At 48.5% G+C, this 16,945-nt stretch overlaps 26 non-coding genes across 26 annotated transcripts; 14 read left to right on the top strand and 12 right to left on the bottom strand.

Annotated features, from left to right (window-relative positions):
* The first annotated feature begins 287 nt into the window (after positions 1 to 287).
* On the top strand, positions 288 to 359 carry Trnap-ugg (transfer RNA proline (anticodon UGG)). Its single transcript has one exon. It is a non-coding gene; the product is annotated as a tRNA-Pro (tRNA).
* Positions 360 to 865: 506 nt separating this feature from the next.
* Positions 866 to 937, bottom strand: Trnaq-uug (transfer RNA glutamine (anticodon UUG)). The gene has a single exon. It is a non-coding gene; the product is annotated as a tRNA-Gln (tRNA).
* A 557-nt stretch (positions 938 to 1,494) lies between these two features.
* On the top strand, positions 1,495 to 1,566 carry Trnap-ugg (transfer RNA proline (anticodon UGG)). Its single transcript has one exon. It is a non-coding gene; the product is annotated as a tRNA-Pro (tRNA).
* A 1,135-nt stretch (positions 1,567 to 2,701) lies between these two features.
* Trnap-ugg (transfer RNA proline (anticodon UGG)) lies at positions 2,702 to 2,773 on the top strand. The gene has a single exon. It is a non-coding gene; the product is annotated as a tRNA-Pro (tRNA).
* A 502-nt stretch (positions 2,774 to 3,275) lies between these two features.
* Trnaq-uug (transfer RNA glutamine (anticodon UUG)) lies at positions 3,276 to 3,351 on the bottom strand. The gene has a single exon. It is a non-coding gene; the product is annotated as a tRNA-Gln (tRNA).
* A 557-nt stretch (positions 3,352 to 3,908) lies between these two features.
* Positions 3,909 to 3,980, top strand: Trnap-ugg (transfer RNA proline (anticodon UGG)). Its single transcript has one exon. It is a non-coding gene; the product is annotated as a tRNA-Pro (tRNA).
* Positions 3,981 to 4,486: 506 nt separating this feature from the next.
* Positions 4,487 to 4,558, bottom strand: Trnaq-uug (transfer RNA glutamine (anticodon UUG)). Its single transcript has one exon. It is a non-coding gene; the product is annotated as a tRNA-Gln (tRNA).
* A 557-nt stretch (positions 4,559 to 5,115) lies between these two features.
* On the top strand, positions 5,116 to 5,187 carry Trnap-ugg (transfer RNA proline (anticodon UGG)). Its single transcript has one exon. It is a non-coding gene; the product is annotated as a tRNA-Pro (tRNA).
* A 506-nt stretch (positions 5,188 to 5,693) lies between these two features.
* On the bottom strand, positions 5,694 to 5,765 carry Trnaq-uug (transfer RNA glutamine (anticodon UUG)). The gene has a single exon. It is a non-coding gene; the product is annotated as a tRNA-Gln (tRNA).
* A 557-nt stretch (positions 5,766 to 6,322) lies between these two features.
* On the top strand, positions 6,323 to 6,394 carry Trnap-ugg (transfer RNA proline (anticodon UGG)). Its single transcript has one exon. It is a non-coding gene; the product is annotated as a tRNA-Pro (tRNA).
* Positions 6,395 to 7,529: 1,135 nt separating this feature from the next.
* Positions 7,530 to 7,601, top strand: Trnap-ugg (transfer RNA proline (anticodon UGG)). Its single transcript has one exon. It is a non-coding gene; the product is annotated as a tRNA-Pro (tRNA).
* Positions 7,602 to 8,103: 502 nt separating this feature from the next.
* Trnaq-uug (transfer RNA glutamine (anticodon UUG)) lies at positions 8,104 to 8,179 on the bottom strand. The gene has a single exon. It is a non-coding gene; the product is annotated as a tRNA-Gln (tRNA).
* Positions 8,180 to 8,736: 557 nt separating this feature from the next.
* Positions 8,737 to 8,808, top strand: Trnap-ugg (transfer RNA proline (anticodon UGG)). The gene has a single exon. It is a non-coding gene; the product is annotated as a tRNA-Pro (tRNA).
* Positions 8,809 to 9,314: 506 nt separating this feature from the next.
* Trnaq-uug (transfer RNA glutamine (anticodon UUG)) lies at positions 9,315 to 9,386 on the bottom strand. The gene has a single exon. It is a non-coding gene; the product is annotated as a tRNA-Gln (tRNA).
* Positions 9,387 to 9,943: 557 nt separating this feature from the next.
* Positions 9,944 to 10,015, top strand: Trnap-ugg (transfer RNA proline (anticodon UGG)). The gene has a single exon. It is a non-coding gene; the product is annotated as a tRNA-Pro (tRNA).
* A 506-nt stretch (positions 10,016 to 10,521) lies between these two features.
* Positions 10,522 to 10,593, bottom strand: Trnaq-uug (transfer RNA glutamine (anticodon UUG)). Its single transcript has one exon. It is a non-coding gene; the product is annotated as a tRNA-Gln (tRNA).
* A 557-nt stretch (positions 10,594 to 11,150) lies between these two features.
* Positions 11,151 to 11,222, top strand: Trnap-ugg (transfer RNA proline (anticodon UGG)). Its single transcript has one exon. It is a non-coding gene; the product is annotated as a tRNA-Pro (tRNA).
* Positions 11,223 to 11,724: 502 nt separating this feature from the next.
* On the bottom strand, positions 11,725 to 11,800 carry Trnaq-uug (transfer RNA glutamine (anticodon UUG)). Its single transcript has one exon. It is a non-coding gene; the product is annotated as a tRNA-Gln (tRNA).
* Positions 11,801 to 12,357: 557 nt separating this feature from the next.
* On the top strand, positions 12,358 to 12,429 carry Trnap-ugg (transfer RNA proline (anticodon UGG)). Its single transcript has one exon. It is a non-coding gene; the product is annotated as a tRNA-Pro (tRNA).
* Positions 12,430 to 12,935: 506 nt separating this feature from the next.
* Trnaq-uug (transfer RNA glutamine (anticodon UUG)) lies at positions 12,936 to 13,007 on the bottom strand. Its single transcript has one exon. It is a non-coding gene; the product is annotated as a tRNA-Gln (tRNA).
* Positions 13,008 to 13,564: 557 nt separating this feature from the next.
* Positions 13,565 to 13,636, top strand: Trnap-ugg (transfer RNA proline (anticodon UGG)). The gene has a single exon. It is a non-coding gene; the product is annotated as a tRNA-Pro (tRNA).
* Positions 13,637 to 14,142: 506 nt separating this feature from the next.
* Positions 14,143 to 14,214, bottom strand: Trnaq-uug (transfer RNA glutamine (anticodon UUG)). Its single transcript has one exon. It is a non-coding gene; the product is annotated as a tRNA-Gln (tRNA).
* A 557-nt stretch (positions 14,215 to 14,771) lies between these two features.
* Positions 14,772 to 14,843, top strand: Trnap-ugg (transfer RNA proline (anticodon UGG)). The gene has a single exon. It is a non-coding gene; the product is annotated as a tRNA-Pro (tRNA).
* A 506-nt stretch (positions 14,844 to 15,349) lies between these two features.
* Trnaq-uug (transfer RNA glutamine (anticodon UUG)) lies at positions 15,350 to 15,421 on the bottom strand. Its single transcript has one exon. It is a non-coding gene; the product is annotated as a tRNA-Gln (tRNA).
* Positions 15,422 to 15,978: 557 nt separating this feature from the next.
* Positions 15,979 to 16,050, top strand: Trnap-ugg (transfer RNA proline (anticodon UGG)). The gene has a single exon. It is a non-coding gene; the product is annotated as a tRNA-Pro (tRNA).
* A 506-nt stretch (positions 16,051 to 16,556) lies between these two features.
* Positions 16,557 to 16,628, bottom strand: Trnaq-uug (transfer RNA glutamine (anticodon UUG)). The gene has a single exon. It is a non-coding gene; the product is annotated as a tRNA-Gln (tRNA).
* Between the last annotated feature and the right edge of the window lie 317 nt (positions 16,629 to 16,945).

Raw genomic sequence — 16,945 nt, 5'->3', positions numbered from 1 at the left:
CAGCTATGGACACAGAGTACTGGCGAAAACTGCGTGCTGACACAGAACGCTACGTAGTGGGCGGATAGTGCGTGACACGATAACATTTGCACTTCACACGGTCGAAATACTGACGCACAACTCTAGCAGCTCTTTGAGCATTCACATACACTGGTGTTCAGCACAGCTCATGTTGTGGGTGTCGGATTAAGAAAGCTCTTTGAGAATATGGTCCAGATTGTATGCTGCAACTAGCAAGTGCGGCAAGATGTCAGTAGGTGGCGGGGTGCAGACGTGCTTCCTTGTGCGGCCTGTTGGTCTAGGGGTATGATTCCTGCTTTGGGTGCAGGAGGTCCCGGGTTCAAATCCCGGACAGGCCCTACTTTTCACTTTCGCGACAACCAAACACTACGTTAAACTTGCGAGTCTCTGAAAGTAAGCCACGCAACAGGACAAACTGCATGTGGGCCACCGGCCCAAGAGACTGGCAAGTGCGTCATGTGGAAAGCAATCTACGTGGCAGGATTAAGCCGTCTTCGCTCACTTATATCTATACGTAAAGACTGGCACGTACAGCGATTCTATTCGTTTCCCAGGAACTAGTACATCGCATGCACGTTTGTTAAATGCATGCGCATGCAGCACCCAAAACGGAGAGATGTCTTTCCTGCTGGGAGAAACAGCTGAGGGCGTCTTCTCGCAGTTGAACCCCTTTCGTTCCGTTATTAATCCTAGTATCAAAAGCATAAGCATTTGGAGCGTTCCCCATTCACGTGTGGACTGCTATTAACAATTTGCGTTACATGATCCTAGCTAAAATTCTGCATATACAATTCCAACTACCGGCTCGTACACATTTCTAGAAACGAGCGCAAAACACAGCGTCAGGTTCCACCGAGACTCGAACTCGGATCGCTGGATTCAAAGTCCAGAGTGCTAACCATTACACCATGGAACCGGATGCCTGTAGCTGTCTTCAATTCAGTAGCATCATGTCATTAAGCCGATGAGATGCGATGTTATTTCATGTAGCGTCCTCAGGAAGTGTTTGCGTGGCAAATGAAGCAACCAGGTAGGCTGAAAGTGGAAGGTGCACCTTCGAATGTAGCAAGAATTCTTGCCAGTATTCGTACATCAAGTGATGTCGAAGGCTCAGGTAATCAAAATCGCGCAACGGCCACTTTCGTATGGTGCATGCATTGTGCTGGAAGCAGCCTAGCTATGGAAACAGCTATGGACACAGAGTACTGGCGAAAACTGCGTGCTGACACAGAACGCTACGTAGTGGGCGGATAGTGCGTGACACGATAACATTTGCACTTCACACGGTCGAAATACTGACACACAACTCTAGCAGCTCTTTGAGCATTCACATACACTGGTGTTCAGCACAGCTCATGTTGTGGGTGTCGGATTAAGAAAGCTCTTTGAGAATATGGTCCAGATTGTATGCTGCAACTAGCAAGTGCGGCAAGATGTCAGTAGGTGGCGGGGTGCAGACGTGCTTCCTTGTGCGGCCTGTTGGTCTAGGGGTATGATTCCTGCTTTGGGTGCAGGAGGTCCCGGGTTCAAATCCCGGACAGGCCCTACTTCTCACTTTCGCGACAACCAAACACTACGTTAAACTTGCGAGTCTCTGAAAGTAAGCCACGCAACAGGACAAACTGCATGTGGGCCACCGGCCCAAGAGACTGGCAAGTGCGTCATGTGGAAAGCAATCTACGTGGCAGGATTAAGCCGTCTTCGCTCACTTATATCTATACGTAAAGACTGGCACGTACAGCGATTCTATTCGTTTCCCAGGAACTAGTACATCGCATGCACGTTTGTTAAATGCATGCGCATGCAGCACCCAAAACGGAGAGATGTCTTTCCTGCTGGGAGAAACAGCTGAGGGCGTCTTCTCGCAGTTGAACCCCTTTCGTTCCGTTATTAATCCTAGTATCAAAAGCATAAGCATTTGGAGCGTTCCCCATTCACGTGTGGACTGCTATTAACAATTTGCGTTACATGATCCTAGCTAAAATTCTGCATATACAATTCCAACTACCGGCTCGTACACATTTCTAGAAACGAGCGCAAAACACAGCGTCACGTTCCACCGAGACTCGAACTCGGATCGCTGGTTTCAAAGTCCAGAGTGCTAACCATTACACCATGGAACCGGATTCCTATAGCGGTCTTCAATTCAGTAGCATCATGTCATTAAGCCGATGAGATGCGATGTTATTTCATGTAGCGTCCTCAGGAAGTGTTTGCGTGGCAAATGAAGCAACCAGGTAGGCTGAAAGTGGAAGGTGCACCTTCGAATGTAGCAAGAATTCTTGCCAGTATTCGTACATCAAGTGATGTCGAAGGCTCAGGTAATCAAAATCGCGCAACGGCCACTTTCGTATGGTGCATGCATTGTGCTGGAAGCAGCCTAGCTATGGAAACAGCTATGGACACAGAGTACTGGCGAAAACTGCGTGCTGACACAGAACGCTACGTAGTGGGCGGATAGTGCGTGACACGATAACATTTGCACTTCACACGGTCGAAATACTGACACACAACTCTAGCAGCTCTTTGAGCATTCACATACACTGGTGTTCAGCACAGCTCATGTTGTGGGTGTCGGATTAAGAAAGCTCTTTGAGAATATGGTCCAGATTGTATGCTGCAACTAGCAAGTGCGGCAAGATGTCAGTAGGTGGCGGGGTGCAGACGTGCTTCCTTGTGCGGCCTGTTGGTCTAGGGGTATGATTCCTGCTTTGGGTGCAGGAGGTCCCGGGTTCAAATCCCGGACAGGCCCTACTTTTCACTTTCGCGACAACCAAACACTACGTTAAACTTGCGAGTCTCTGAAAGTAAGCCACGCAACAGGACAAACTGCATGTGGGCCACCGGCCCAGGAGACTGGCAAGTGCGTCATGTGGAAAGCAATCTACGTGGCAGGATTAAGCCGTCTTCGCTCACTTATATCTATACGTAAAGACTGGCACGTACAGCGATTCTATTCGTTTCCCAGGAACTAGTACATCGCATGCACGTTTGTTAAATGCATGCGCATGCAGCACCCAAAACGGAGAGATGTCTTTCCTGCTGGGAGAAACAGCTGAGGGCGTCTTCTCGCAGTTGAACCCCTTTCGTTCCGTTATTAATCCTAGTATCAAAAGCATAAGCATTTGGAGCGTTCCCCATTCACGTGTGGACTGCTATTAACAATTTGCGTTACATGATCCTAGCTAAAATTCTGCATATACAATTCCAACTACCGGCTCGTACACATTTCTAGAAACGAGCGCAAAACACAGCGTCACGTTCCACCGAGACTCGAACTCGGATCGCTGGATTCAAAGTCCAGAGTGCTAACCATTACACCATGGAACCGGATTCCTATAGCGGTCTTCAATTCAGTAGCATCATGTCATTAAGCCGATGAGATGCGATGTTATTTCATGTAGCGTCCTCAGGAAGTGTTTGCGTGGCAAATGAAGCAACCAGGTAGGCTGAAAGTGGAAGGTGCACCTTCGAATGTAGCAAGAATTCTTGCCAGTATTCGTACATCAAGTGATGTCGAAGGCTCAGGTAATCAAAATCGCGCAACGGCCACTTTCGTATGGTGCATGCATTGTGCTGGAAGCAGCCTAGCTATGGAAACAGCTATGGACACAGAGTACTGGCGAAAACTGCGTGCTGACACAGAACGCTACGTAGTGGGCGGATAGTGCGTGACACGATAACATTTGCACTTCACACGGTCGAAATACTGACACACAACTCTAGCAGCTCTTTGAGCATTCACATACACTGGTGTTCAGCACAGCTCATGTTGTGGGTGTCGGATTAAGAAAGCTCTTTGAGAATATGGTCCAGATTGTATGCTGCAACTAGCAAGTGCGGCAAGATGTCAGTAGGTGGCGGGGTGCAGACGTGCTTCCTTGTGCGGCCTGTTGGTCTAGGGGTATGATTCCTGCTTTGGGTGCAGGAGGTCCCGGGTTCAAATCCCGGACAGGCCCTACTTCTCACTTTCGCGACAACCAAACACTACGTTAAACTTGCGAGTCTCTGAAAGTAAGCCACGCAACAGGACAAACTGCATGTGGGCCACCGGCCCAAGAGACTGGCAAGTGCGTCATGTGGAAAGCAATCTACGTGGCAGGATTAAGCCGTCTTCGCTCACTTATATCTATACGTAAAGACTGGCACGTACAGCGATTCTATTCGTTTCCCAGGAACTAGTACATCGCATGCACGTTTGTTAAATGCATGCGCATGCAGCACCCAAAACGGAGAGATGTCTTTCCTGCTGGGAGAAACAGCTGAGGGCGTCTTCTCGCAGTTGAACCCCTTTCGTTCCGTTATTAATCCTAGTATCAAAAGCATAAGCATTTGGAGCGTTCCCCATTCACGTGTGGACTGCTATTAACAATTTGCGTTACATGATCCTAGCTAAAATTCTGCATATACAATTCCAACTACCGGCTCGTACACATTTCTAGAAACGAGCGCAAAACACAGCGTCAGGTTCCACCGAGACTCGAACTCGGATCGCTGGATTCAAAGTCCAGAGTGCTAACCATTACACCATGGAACCGGATGCCTGTAGCGGTCTTCAATTCAGTAGCATCATGTCATTAAGCCGATGAGATGCGATGTTATTTCATGTAGCGTCCTCAGGAAGTGTTTGCGTGGCAAATGAAGCAACCAGGTAGGCTGAAAGTGGAAGGTGCACCTTCGAATGTAGCAAGAATTCTTGCCAGTATTCGTACATCAAGTGATGTCGAAGGCTCAGGTAATCAAAATCGCGCAACGGCCACTTTCGTATGGTGCATGCATTGTGCTGGAAGCAGCCTAGCTATGGAAACAGCTATGGACACAGAGTACTGGCGAAAACTGCGTGCTGACACAGAACGCTACGTAGTGGGCGGATAGTGCGTGACACGATAACATTTGCACTTCACACGGTCGAAATACTGACACACAACTCTAGCAGCTCTTTGAGCATTCACATACACTGGTGTTCAGCACAGCTCATGTTGTGGGTGTCGGATTAAGAAAGCTCTTTGAGAATATGGTCCAGATTGTATGCTGCAACTAGCATGTGCGGCAAGATGTCAGTAGGTGGCGGGGTGCAGACGTGCTTCCTTGTGCGGCCTGTTGTTCTAGGGGTATGATTCCTGCTTTGGGTGCAGGAGGTCCCGGGTTCAAATCCCGGACAGGCCCTACTTTTCACTTTCGCGACAACCAAACACTACGTTAAACTTGCGAGTCTCTGAAAGTAAGCCACGCAACAGGACAAACTGCATGTGGGCCACCGGCCCAAGAGACTGGCAAGTGCGTCATGTGGAAAGCAATCTACGTGGCAGGATTAAGCCGTCTTCGCTCACTTATATCTATACGTAAAGACTGGCACGTACAGCGATTCTATTCGTTTCCCAGGAACTAGTACATCGCATGCACGTTTGTTAAATGCATGCGCATGCAGCACCCAAAACGGAGAGATGTCTTTCCTGCTGGGAGAAACAGCTGAGGGCGTCTTCTCGCAGTTGAACCCCTTTCGTTCCGTTATTAATCCTAGTATCAAAAGCATAAGCATTTGGAGCGTTCCCCATTCACGTGTGGACTGCTATTAACAATTTGCGTTACATGATCCTAGCTAAAATTCTGCATATACAATTCCAACTACCGGCTCGTACACATTTCTAGAAACGAGCGCAAAACACAGCGTCAGGTTCCACCGAGACTCGAACTCGGATCGCTGGATTCAAAGTCCAGAGTGCTAACCATTACACCATGGAACCGGATGCCTGTAGCGGTCTTCAATTCAGTAGCATCATGTCATTAAGCCGATGAGATGCGATGTTATTTCATGTAGCGTCCTCAGGAAGTGTTTGCGTGGCAAATGAAGCAACCAGGTAGGCTGAAAGTGGAAGGTGCACCTTCGAATGTAGCAAGAATTCTTGCCAGTATTCGTACATCAAGTGATGTCGAAGGCTCAGGTAATCAAAATCGCGCAACGGCCACTTTCGTATGGTGCATGCATTGTGCTGGAAGCAGCCTAGCTATGGAAACAGCTATGGACACAGAGTACTGGCGAAAACTGCGTGCTGACACAGAACGCTACGTAGTGGGCGGATAGTGCGTGACACGATAACATTTGCACTTCACACGGTCGAAATACTGACACACAACTCTAGCAGCTCTTTGAGCATTCACATACACTGGTGTTCAGCACAGCTCATGTTGTGGGTGTCGGATTAAGAAAGCTCTTTGAGAATATGGTCCAGATTGTATGCTGCAACTAGCATGTGCGGCAAGATGTCAGTAGGTGGCGGGGTGCAGACGTGCTTCCTTGTGCGGCCTGTTGTTCTAGGGGTATGATTCCTGCTTTGGGTGCAGGAGGTCCCGGGTTCAAATCCCGGACAGGCCCTACTTTTCACTTTCGCGACAACCAAACACTACGTTAAACTTGCGAGTCTCTGAAAGTAAGCCACGCAACAGGACAAACTGCATGTGGGCCACCGGCCCAAGAGACTGGCAAGTGCGTCATGTGGAAAGCAATCTACGTGGCAGGATTAAGCCGTCTTCGCTCACTTATATCTATACGTAAAGACTGGCACGTACAGCGATTCTATTCGTTTCCCAGGAACTAGTACATCGCATGCACGTTTGTTAAATGCATGCGCATGCAGCACCCAAAACGGAGAGATGTCTTTCCTGCTGGGAGAAACAGCTGAGGGCGTCTTCTCGCAGTTGAACCCCTTTCGTTCCGTTATTAATCCTAGTATCAAAAGCATAAGCATTTGGAGCGTTCCCCATTCACGTGTGGACTGCTATTAACAATTTGCGTTACATGATCCTAGCTAAAATTCTGCATATACAATTCCAACTACCGGCTCGTACACATTTCTAGAAACGAGCGCAAAACACAGCGTCACGTTCCACCGAGACTCGAACTCGGATCGCTGGTTTCAAAGTCCAGAGTGCTAACCATTACACCATGGAACCGGATTCCTATAGCGGTCTTCAATTCAGTAGCATCATGTCATTAAGCCGATGAGATGCGATGTTATTTCATGTAGCGTCCTCAGGAAGTGTTTGCGTGGCAAATGAAGCAACCAGGTAGGCTGAAAGTGGAAGGTGCACCTTCGAATGTAGCAAGAATTCTTGCCAGTATTCGTACATCAAGTGATGTCGAAGGCTCAGGTAATCAAAATCGCGCAACGGCCACTTTCGTATGGTGCATGCATTGTGCTGGAAGCAGCCTAGCTATGGAAACAGCTATGGACACAGAGTACTGGCGAAAACTGCGTGCTGACACAGAACGCTACGTAGTGGGCGGATAGTGCGTGACACGATAACATTTGCACTTCACACGGTCGAAATACTGACACACAACTCTAGCAGCTCTTTGAGCATTCACATACACTGGTGTTCAGCACAGCTCATGTTGTGGGTGTCGGATTAAGAAAGCTCTTTGAGAATATGGTCCAGATTGTATGCTGCAACTAGCAAGTGCGGCAAGATGTCAGTAGGTGGCGGGGTGCAGACGTGCTTCCTTGTGCGGCCTGTTGGTCTAGGGGTATGATTCCTGCTTTGGGTGCAGGAGGTCCCGGGTTCAAATCCCGGACAGGCCCTACTTTTCACTTTCGCGACAACCAAACACTACGTTAAACTTGCGAGTCTCTGAAAGTAAGCCACGCAACAGGACAAACTGCATGTGGGCCACCGGCCCAGGAGACTGGCAAGTGCGTCATGTGGAAAGCAATCTACGTGGCAGGATTAAGCCGTCTTCGCTCACTTATATCTATACGTAAAGACTGGCACGTACAGCGATTCTATTCGTTTCCCAGGAACTAGTACATCGCATGCACGTTTGTTAAATGCATGCGCATGCAGCACCCAAAACGGAGAGATGTCTTTCCTGCTGGGAGAAACAGCTGAGGGCGTCTTCTCGCAGTTGAACCCCTTTCGTTCCGTTATTAATCCTAGTATCAAAAGCATAAGCATTTGGAGCGTTCCCCATTCACCTGTGGACTGCTATTAACAATTTGCGTTACATGATCCTAGCTAAAATTCTGCATATACAATTCCAACTACCGGCTCGTACACATTTCTAGAAACGAGCGCAAAACACAGCGTCACGTTCCACCGAGACTCGAACTCGGATCGCTGGATTCAAAGTCCAGAGTGCTAACCATTACACCATGGAACCGGATTCCTATAGCGGTCTTCAATTCAGTAGCATCATGTCATTAAGCCGATGAGATGCGATGTTATTTCATGTAGCGTCCTCAGGAAGTGTTTGCGTGGCAAATGAAGCAACCAGGTAGGCTGAAAGTGGAAGGTGCACCTTCGAATGTAGCAAGAATTCTTGCCAGTATTCGTACATCAAGTGATGTCGAAGGCTCAGGTAATCAAAATCGCGCAACGGCCACTTTCGTATGGTGCATGCATTGTGCTGGAAGCAGCCTAGCTATGGAAACAGCTATGGACACAGAGTACTGGCGAAAACTGCGTGCTGACACAGAACGCTACGTAGTGGGCGGATAGTGCGTGACACGATAACATTTGCACTTCACACGGTCGAAATACTGACACACAACTCTAGCAGCTCTTTGAGCATTCACATACACTGGTGTTCAGCACAGCTCATGTTGTGGGTGTCGGATTAAGAAAGCTCTTTGAGAATATGGTCCAGATTGTATGCTGCAACTAGCAAGTGCGGCAAGATGTCAGTAGGTGGCGGGGTGCAGACGTGCTTCCTTGTGCGGCCTGTTGGTCTAGGGGTATGATTCCTGCTTTGGGTGCAGGAGGTCCCGGGTTCAAATCCCGGACAGGCCCTACTTTTCACTTTCGCGACAACCAAACACTACGTTAAACTTGCGAGTCTCTGAAAGTAAGCCACGCAACAGGACAAACTGCATGTGGGCCACCGGCCCAGGAGACTGGCAAGTGCGTCATGTGGAAAGCAATCTACGTGGCAGGATTAAGCCGTCTTCGCTCACTTATATCTATACGTAAAGACTGGCACGTACAGCGATTCTATTCGTTTCCCAGGAACTAGTACATCGCATGCACGTTTGTTAAATGCATGCGCATGCAGCACCCAAAACGGAGAGATGTCTTTCCTGCTGGGAGAAACAGCTGAGGGCGTCTTCTCGCAGTTGAACCCCTTTCGTTCCGTTATTAATCCTAGTATCAAAAGCATAAGCATTTGGAGCGTTCCCCATTCACGTGTGGATTGCTATTAACAATTTGCGTTACATGATCCTAGCTAAAATTCTGCATATACAATTCCAACTACCGGCTCGTACACATTTCTAGAAACGAGCGCAAAACACAGCGTCAGGTTCCACCGAGACTCGAACTCGGATCGCTGGATTCAAAGTCCAGAGTGCTAACCATTACACCATGGAACCGGATGCCTGTAGCGGTCTTCAATTCAGTAGCATCATGTCATTAAGCCGATGAGATGCGATGTTATTTCATGTAGCGTCCTCAGGAAGTGTTTGCGTGGCAAATGAAGCAACCAGGTAGGCTGAAAGTGGATGGTGCACCTTCGAATGTAGCAAGAATTCTTGCCAGTATTCGTACATCAAGTGATGTCGAAGGCTCAGGTAATCAAAATCGCGCAACGGCCACTTTCGTATGGTGCATGCATTGTGCTGGAAGCAGCCTAGCTATGGAAACAGCTATGGACACAGAGTACTGGCGAAAACTGCGTGCTGACACAGAACGCTACGTAGTGGGCGGATAGTGCGTGACACGATAACATTTGCACTTCACACGGTCGAAATACTGACACACAACTCTAGCAGATCTTTGAGCATTCACATACACTGGTGTTCAGCACAGCTCATGTTGTGGGTGTCGGATTAAGAAAGCTCTTTGAGAATATGGTCCAGATTGTATGCTGCAACTAGCAAGTGCGGCAAGATGTCAGTAGGTGGCGGGGTGCAGACGTGCTTCCTTGTGAGGCCTGTTGGTCTAGGGGTATGATTCCTGCTTTGGGTGCAGGAGGTCCCGGGTTCAAATCCCGGACAGGCCCTACTTCTCACTTTCGCGACAACCAAACACTACGTTAAACTTGCGAGTCTCTGAAAGTAAGCCACGCAACAGGACAAACTGCATGTGGGCCACCGGCCCAAGAGACTGGCAAGTGCGTCATGTGGAAAGCAATCTACGTGGCAGGATTAAGCCGTCTTCGCTCACTTATATCTATACGTAAAGACTGGCACGTACAGCGATTCTATTCGTTTCCCAGGAACTAGTACATCGCATGCACGTTTGTTAAATGCATGCGCATGCAGCACCCAAAACGGAGAGATGTCTTTCCTGCTGGGAGAAACAGCTGAGGGCGTCTTCTCGCAGTTGAACCCCTTTCGTTCCGTTATTAATCCTAGTATCAAAAGCATAAGCATTTGGAGCGTTCCCCATTCACGTGTGGACTGCTATTAACAATTTGCGTTACATGATCCTAGCTAAAATTCTGCATATACAATTCCAACTACCGGCTCGTACACATTTCTAGAAACGAGCGCAAAACACAGCGTCAGGTTCCACCGAGACTCGAACTCGGATCGCTGGATTCAAAGTCCAGAGTGCTAACCATTACACCATGGAACCGGATGCCTGTAGCGGTCTTCAATTCAGTAGCATCATGTCATTAAGCCGATGAGATGCGATGTTATTTCATGTAGCGTCCTCAGGAAGTGTTTGCGTGGCAAATGAAGCAACCAGGTAGGCTGAAAGTGGAAGGTGCACCTTCGAATGTAGCAAGAATTCTTGCCAGTATTCGTACATCAAGTGATGTCGAAGGCTCAGGTAATCAAAATCGCGCAACGGCCACTTTCGTATGGTGCATGCATTGTGCTGGAAGCAGCCTATCTATGGAAACAGCTATGGACACAGAGTACTGGCGAAAACTGCGTGCTGACACAGAACGCTACGTAGTGGGCGGATAGTGCGTGACACGATAACATTTGCACTTCACACGGTCGAAATACTGACACACAACTCTAGCAGCTCTTTGAGCATTCACATACACTGGTGTTCAGCACAGCTCATGTTGTGGGTGTCGGATTAAGAAAGCTCTTTGAGAATATGGTCCAGATTGTATGCTGCAACTAGCATGTGCGGCAAGATGTCAGTAGGTGGCGGGGTGCAGACGTGCTTCCTTGTGCGGCCTGTTGTTCTAGGGGTATGATTCCTGCTCTGGGTGCAGGAGGTCCCGGGTTCAAATCCCGGACAGGCCCTACTTTTCACTTTCGCGACAACCAAACACTACGTTAAACTTGCGAGTCTCTGAAAGTAAGCCACGCAACAGGACAAACTGCATGTGGGCCACCGGCCCAAGAGACTGGCAAGTGCGTCATGTGGAAAGCAATCTACGTGGCAGGATTAAGCCGTCTTCGCTCACTTATATCTATACGTAAAGACTGGCACGTACAGCGATTCTATTCGTTTCCCAGGAACTAGTACATCGCATGCACGTTTGTTAAATGCATGCGCATGCAGCACCCAAAACGGAGAGATGTCTTTCCTGCTGGGAGAAACAGCTGAGGGCGTCTTCTCGCAGTTGAACCCCTTTCGTTCCGTTATTAATCCTAGTATCAAAAGCATAAGCATTTGGAGCGTTCCCCATTCACGTGTGGACTGCTATTAACAATTTGCGTTACATGATCCTAGCTAAAATTCTGCATATACAATTCCAACTACCGGCTCGTACACATTTCTAGAAACGAGCGCAAAACACAGCGTCACGTTCCACCGAGACTCGAACTCGGATCGCTGGATTCAAAGTCCAGAGTGCTAACCATTACACCATGGAACCGGATTCCTATAGCGGTCTTCAATTCAGTAGCATCATGTCATTAAGCCGATGAGATGCGATGTTATTTCATGTAGCGTCCTCAGGAAGTGTTTGCGTGGCAAATGAAGCAACCAGGTAGGCTGAAAGTGGAAGGTGCACCTTCGAATGTAGCAAGAATTCTTGCCAGTATTCGTACATCAAGTGATGTCGAAGGCTCAGGTAATCAAAATCGCGCAACGGCCACTTTCGTATGGTGCATGCATTGTGCTGGAAGCAGCCTAGCTATGGAAACAGCTATGGACACAGAGTACTGGCGAAAACTGCGTGCTGACACAGAACGCTACGTAGTGGGCGGATAGTGCGTGACACGATAACATTTGCACTTCACACGGTCGAAATACTGACACACAACTCTAGCAGCTCTTTGAGCATTCACATACACTGGTGTTCAGCACAGCTCATGTTGTGGGTGTCGGATTAAGAAAGCTCTTTGAGAATATGGTCCAGATTGTATGCTGCAACTAGCAAGTGCGGCAAGATGTCAGTAGGTGGCGGGGTGCAGACGTGCTTCCTTGTGCGGCCTGTTGGTCTAGGGGTATGATTCCTGCTTTGGGTGCAGGAGGTCCCGGGTTCAAATCCCGGACAGGCCCTACTTTTCACTTTCGCGACAACCAAACACTACGTTAAACTTGCGAGTCTCTGAAAGTAAGCCACGCAACAGGACAAACTGCATGTGGGCCACCGGCCCAGGAGACTGGCAAGTGCGTCATGTGGAAAGCAATCTACGTGGCAGGATTAAGCCGTCTTCGCTCACTTATATCTATACGTAAAGACTGGCACGTACAGCGATTCTATTCGTTTCCCAGGAACTAGTACATCGCATGCACGTTTGTTAAATGCATGCGCATGCAGCACCCAAAACGGAGAGATGTCTTTCCTGCTGGGAGAAACAGCTGAGGGCGTCTTCTCGCAGTTGAACCCCTTTCGTTCCGTTATTAATCCTAGTATCAAAAGCATAAGCATTTGGAGCGTTCCCCATTCACGTGTGGACTGCTATTAACAATTTGCGTGACATGATCCTAGCTAAAATTCTGCATATACAATTCCAACTACCGGCTCGTACACATTTCTAGAAACGAGCGCAAAACACAGCGTCAGGTTCCACCGAGACTCGAACTCGGATCGCTGGATTCAAAGTCCAGAGTGCTAACCATTACACCATGGAACCGGATGCCTGTAGCGGTCTTCAATTCAGTAGCATCATGTCATTAAGCCGATGAGATGCGATGTTATTTCATGTAGCGTCCTCAGGAAGTGTTTGCGTGGCAAATGAAGCAACCAGGTAGGCTGAAAGTGGAAGGTGCACCTTCGAATGTAGCAAGAATTCTTGCCAGTATTCGTACATCAAGTGATGTCGAAGGCTCAGGTAATCAAAATCGCGCAACGGCCACTTTCGTATGGTGCATGCATTGTGCTGGAAGCAGCCTAGCTATGGAAACAGCTATGGACACAGAGTACTGGCGAAAACTGCGTGCTGACACAGAACGCTACGTAGTGGGCGGATAGTGCGTGACACGATAACATTTGCACTTCACACGGTCGAAATACTGACACACAACTCTAGCAGCTCTTTGAGCATTCACATACACTGGTGTTCAGCACAGCTCATGTTGTGGGTGTCGGATTAAGAAAGCTCTTTGAGAATATGGTCCAGATTGTATGCTGCAACTAGCAAGTGCGGCAAGATGTCAGTAGGTGGCGGGGTGCAGACGTGCTTCCTTGTGCGGCCTGTTGGTCTAGGGGTATGATTCCTGCTTTGGGTGCAGGAGGTCCCGGGTTCAAATCCCGGACAGGCCCTACTTTTCACTTTCGCGACAACCAAACACTACGTTAAACTTGCGAGTCTCTGAAAGTAAGCCACGCAACAGGACAAACTGCATGTGGGCCACCGGCCCAAGAGACTGGCAAGTGCGTCATGTGGAAAGCAATCTACGTGGCAGGATTAAGCCGTCTTCGCTCACTTATATCTATACGTAAAGACTGGCACGTACAGCGATTCTATTCGTTTCCCAGGAACTAGTACATCGCATGCACGTTTGTTAAATGCATGCGCATGCAGCACCCAAAACGGAGAGATGTCTTTCCTGCTGGGAGAAACAGCTGAGGGCGTCTTCTCGCAGTTGAACCCCTTTCGTTCCGTTATTAATCCTAGTATCAAAAGCATAAGCATTTGGAGCGTTCCCCATTCACGTGTGGACTGCTATTAACAATTTGCGTTACATGATCCTAGCTAAAATTCTGCATATACAATTCCAACTACCGGCTCGTACACATTTCTAGAAACGAGCGCAAAACACAGCGTCAGGTTCCACCGAGACTCGAACTCGGATCGCTGGATTCAAAGTCCAGAGTGCTAACCATTACACCATGGAACCGGATGCCTGTAGCGGTCTTCAATTCAGTAGCATCATGTCATTAAGCCGATGAGATGCGATGTTATTTCATGTAGCGTCCTCAGGAAGTGTTTGCGTGGCAAATGAAGCAACCAGGTAGGCTGAAAGTGGAAGGTGCACCTTCGAATGTAGCAAGAATTCTTGCCAGTATTCGTACATCAAGTGATGTCGAAGGCTCAGGTAATCAAAATCGCGCAACGGCCACTTTCGTATGGTGCATGCATTGTGCTGGAAGCAGCCTAGCTATGGAAACAGCTATGGACACAGAGTACTGGCGAAAACTGCGTGCTGACACAGAACGCTACGTAGTGGGCGGATAGTGCGTGACACGATAACATTTGCACTTCACACGGTCGAAATACTGACACACAACTCTAGCAGCTCTTTGAGCATTCACATACACTGGTGTTCAGCACAGCTCATGTTGTGGGTGTCGGATTAAGAAAGCTCTTTGAGAATATGGTCCAGATTGTATGCTGCAACTAGCAAGTGCGGCAAGATGTCAGTAGGTGGCGGGGTGCAGACGTGCTTCCTTGTGCGGCCTGTTGGTCTAGGGGTATGATTCCTGCTTTGGGTGCAGGAGGTCCCGGGTTCAAATCCCGGACAGGCCCTACTTCTCACTTTCGCGACAACCAAACACTACGTTAAACTTGCGAGTCTCTGAAAGTAAGCCACGCAACAGGACAAACTGCATGTGGGCCACCGGCCCAAGAGACTGGCAAGTGCGTCATGTGGAAAGCAATCTACGTGGCAGGATTAAGCCGTCTTCGCTCACTTATATCTATACGTAAAGACTGGCACGTACAGCGATTCTATTCGTTTCCCAGGAACTAGTACATCGCATGCACGTTTGTTAAATGCATGCGCATGCAGCACCCAAAACAGAGAGATGTCTTTCCTGCTGGGAGAAACAGCTGAGGGCGTCTTCTCGCAGTTGAACCCCTTTCGTTCCGTTATTAATCCTAGTATCAAAAGCATAAGCATTTGGAGCGTTCCCCATTCACGTGTGGACTGCTATTAACAATTTGCGTTACATGATCCTAGCTAAAATTCTGCATATACAATTCCAACTACCGGCTCGTACACATTTCTAGAAACGAGCGCAAAACACAGCGTCAGGTTCCACCGAGACTCGAACTCGGATCGCTGGATTCAAAGTCCAGAGTGCTAACCATTACACCATGGAACCGGATGCCTGTAGCGGTCTTCAATTCAGTAGCATCATGTCATTAAGCCGATGAGATGCGATGTTATTTCATGTAGCGTCCTCAGGAAGTGTTTGCGTGGCAAATGAAGCAACCAGGTAGGCTGAAAGTGGAAGGTGCACCTTCGAATGTAGCAAGAATTCTTGCCAGTATTCGTACATCAAGTGATGTCGAAGGCTCAGGTAATCAAAATCGCGCAACGGCCACTTTCGTATGGTGCATGCATTGTGCTGGAAGCAGCCTAGCTATGGAAACAGCTATGGACACAGAGTACTGGCGAAAACTGCGTGCTGACACAGAACGCTACGTAGTGGGCGGATAGTGCGTGACACGATAACATTTGCACTTCACACGGTCGAAATACTGACACACAACTCTAGCAGCTCTTTGAGCATTCACATACACTGGTGTTCAGCACAGCTCATGTTGTGGGTGTCGGATTAAGAAAGCTCTTTGAGAATATGGTCCAGATTGTATGCTGCAACTAGCAAGTGCGGCAAGATGTCAGTAGGTGGCGGGGTGCAGACGTGCTTCCTTGTGCGGCCTGTTGGTCTAGGGGTATGATTCCTGCTTTGGGTGCAGGAGGTCCCGGGTTCAAATCCCGGACAGGCCCTACTTCTCACTTTCGCGACAACCAAACACTACGTTAAACTTGCGAGTCTCTGAAAGTAAGCCACGCAACAGGACAAACTGCATGTGGGCCACCGGCCCAAGAGACTGGCAAGTGCGTCATGTGGAAAGCAATCTACGTGGCAGGATTAAGCCGTCTTCGCTCACTTATATCTATACGTAAAGACTGGCACGTACAGCGATTCTATTCGTTTCCCAGGAACTAGTACATCGCATGCACGTTTGTTAAATGCATGCGCATGCAGCACCCAAAACGGAGAGATGTCTTTCCTGCTGGGAGAAACAGCTGAGGGCGTCTTCTCGCAGTTGAACCCCTTTCGTTCCGTTATTAATCCTAGTATCAAAAGCATAAGCATTTGGAGCGTTCCCCATTCACGTGTGGACTGCTATTAACAATTTGCGTTACATGATCCTAGCTAAAATTCTGCATATACAATTCCAACTACCGGCTCGTACACATTTCTAGAAACGAGCGCAAAACACAGCGTCAGGTTCCACCGAGACTCGAACTCGGATCGCTGGATTCAAAGTCCAGAGTGCTAACCATTACACCATGGAACCGGATGCCTGTAGCGGTCTTCAATTCAGTAGCATCATGTCATTAAGCCGATGAGATGCGATGTTATTTCATGTAGCGTCCTCAGGAAGTGTTTGCGTGGCAAATGAAGCAACCAGGTAGGCTGAAAGTGGAAGGTGCACCTTCGAATGTAGCAAGAATTCTTGCCAGTATTCGTACATCAAGTGATGTCGAAGGCTCAGGTAATCAAAATCGCGCAACGGCCACTTTCGTATGGTGCATGCATTGTGCTGGAAGCAGCCTAGCTATGGAAACAGCTATGGACACAGAGTACTGGCGAAAACTGCGTGCTGACACAGAA

This window comes from Schistocerca cancellata, chromosome 2 (assembly GCF_023864275.1).
Source record: "Schistocerca cancellata isolate TAMUIC-IGC-003103 chromosome 2, iqSchCanc2.1, whole genome shotgun sequence".
NCBI lineage: Eukaryota > Metazoa > Arthropoda > Insecta > Orthoptera > Acrididae > Schistocerca > Schistocerca cancellata.
This window is presented reverse-complemented; position numbering and strand designations above follow the sequence as displayed.